At 33.8% G+C, this 2805-nt stretch overlaps 1 pseudogene; it reads left to right on the forward strand.

Moving 5' to 3' along the window:
* The first annotated feature begins 863 nt into the window (after positions 1 to 863).
* On the forward strand, positions 864 to 2431 carry LOC143554645 (putative F-box protein At4g22030 pseudogene; annotated as a pseudogene).
* Positions 2432 to 2805: the final 374 nt, after the last annotated feature.

Consider the following 2805-nt stretch of genomic DNA (forward strand, 5'->3'; position numbering starts at 1 on the left):
AAGAGAACTGTCCCAAATTTTGACTTCTTACATGATAGGGTTGTGCTTATATTAGTTACTAATAATCACAATGTTGAAACCGATGCATCTCGTCACATTAATGATGACGTGTTGTCACGATATAGAGGTTAACAACAAGTGTAAAGAAGCCCAAAAATAATAATTGATGCCACAAGAGATGTTTGCATGGTAGAAAGTCAAGAAATCAAGGAAACAAATGATGAAGAGAACGAAAATCAAGTTACTAGCATTATTTGTCTTCCTATGGTGAAGGGTATTGGAAGAGCAACAAATTATCAAAATTGATAATGATAAAAATGTGGTACCAAAGATGACAATGGAGAAATTACAAAGTTAGAGAAACAAAAAATTAATCAACTAAGTTTGTCTACTCCAAGAACTCGAGGACGAGATCTTTTCAAATGTGTAAAAATGATAGAGATCGATCATTCGAATGAGCCTCTCGATCGTTTGTGAATCACTGGGAATACGAAAGAAGAGTGAAAAAACAATATGAACTTCAAAAAATTAATAATAATAATAATACAACTTTTTAATAATTTAGGTTTTATTTGATGTCGTTAGTTTTATTATTTGTTTCGAGTTAAATCTATATAGGTTGGCTGTGTTGATTTAAATTTATATTTGAGTCACCGTCTTTTATTATATCCGCGTCCTGGTTAATATGTAAATGCTCAAATGTTCAAGATAAATTCGATACTACAAAATTTTACTTGCATATGAATTTTATCTAAATGTTAGTTACAAATCTAACATCCTTTTTTTATTTTTATTCTCTTCCTAAGACTAGTTAAACTATGCTTTCACCATAAACTGCGCAAACAGTCACTTGACAATTTCAAATATTTGTACATGCCAATATATTGATAGTTGAATGTCAAAACAAGACCATAATACCCCTAAGAAACCGAGTGCTTTGATCTTTGCATATTCAAACTTCAAAGGTTTGACTGATTCTGTATTGTTTCTCACTTCTATATATAGGCAACCAATGCTTAACTTCTTCCAATAACAAAATCAACCAACTCTTTCATACAATAACACCTAACTACTGCTCTTTCATTCTTTTAAGTTTTCTTAGGCACTATCAAGAAGATTGCAAGTTTACATTGATATAAATCATGGCAGCCATTAATCAGGCTTCTATTTTTTTGTGTTCTTCTCCATCATCTTCTTATTCCCAGAAAAATTTGGCAAAGGCTTCTATCAAATTCCCAAAGATTCAAACAAATAGTATAAGTACACTTATTCCAAAAATCCAATCAAACATAAGTTTGGTTGAAGAAATGGAATTTTCAAGAATCCCACCCAAGAAACAAAACAAAAACAACCCTAAAGTGTTTCCTGATCCAGAAGTAATGGAGAAGTTTTACGCGATATTGGAGGCAGTTTCGGATCGCGTAGAGATGCATAAGAACATTGGAGAGCAAAGGAGTAATTGGAACAGCCTGTTGTTAACATCTATCAACACCATTACTCTTTCGGCTGTAACCATGGCTGGCATTGCATCTGCTATAACTAGTGTACCTGGTGCACCCTTGGAAGCTCTTAAGCTTTCATCAAGTTTCTTGTATTTGGCAGCAACTGGGATGTTGATTATCATGAACAAGATTCAACCTTCCCAATTGGCCGAAGAACAAAGAAACGCTGCGAGGTTGCTCAAGCAACTCGAAAGTGAAATCAAGACAAAGATAGCAATAGGCAATCCTACTCTCAGTGATGTTAATGAAGCTATGGAAAAAGTTTTGGCTTTAGATAGAGCCTACCCTCTTCCTCTACTTGGTGTTATGCTCGAAAAGTTTCCGGCTAAAGTGGAACCAGCGGTTTGGTGGCCTGAAAAAAGGAGGACATCTGCTAAAAAGCAAAATGATACAAATGGTTGGAGTGTTGAGCTTGAAGAAGAGATGAGAGAGATCATTAGGGTTTTGGAAATTAAAGATAAAGATGATTACTTAAGGTTAGGTGAAAAGGCCTTGAAACTAAACAAGGCTTTAGCCATAGCTGGCCCTCTACTAACCGGCTTCGGAGCCATTGGTTCGGCCTTTCTTGCATCTTCTCCTCATAACTCTTGGACCATGGTGCTTGGGGTCATGGGGGGTGCGATGGCAAGCGTCGTAAATACCGTACAACATGGTGGGCAAGTAGGGATGGTGTTTGAAATGTATAGAAGCAATGCAGGTTTCTTTAAGATGATGGAGGAATCCATAGAATCAAACTTGAAGGAAAGAGATATGGATAGTAGAGAGAATGGTGAAGTGTTTGAGATGAAGGTTGCATTGCAGCTTGGAAGAAGTTTATCTGAGCTAAGAGATATTGCAGCTTCATTTTCAAGATTAGGCAGTGACATTGAAGAGTTTGGAAGCAAACTTTTCTAATTATTTGATAATGATAGTTTAGAAATTATTGACCTCGATCTTGATTATTTTTCTCATGATGTGTATAGATAATTAACTAAATCATGAGCTTGTAAATTGGTTGAAAACGTTATCAAGATTTGTCATTTTCTTCCTTGTTGGTATTATATCATAATTATATATGTTACACCTGCTTATTCAATTTAATAATATTTAACTACTATCAAATTTACTATTATAATAAACAAAAATCATTGTTGTGCCACATGTCATCTAATTGTCATATTTTTGTGCCAAATGGCATCATTATTGTTCAACACTGAAAGTCAAAACTATCTAATTTAAACCATTAATAAATATTTTAAACATTTCATATTAATGATTTATCTATGATTTTATAATAGTAAATAAAGTAAAAAATAGAATAAAA

The sequence above is a fragment of the Bidens hawaiensis genome, unplaced genomic scaffold (genome assembly GCF_021521415.1).
Source record: "Bidens hawaiensis isolate Kalapana, Puna unplaced genomic scaffold, B.hawaiensis_p1.1 tig00017777_1, whole genome shotgun sequence".
Classification (NCBI taxonomy): Eukaryota; Viridiplantae; Streptophyta; class Magnoliopsida; order Asterales; family Asteraceae; genus Bidens; species Bidens hawaiensis.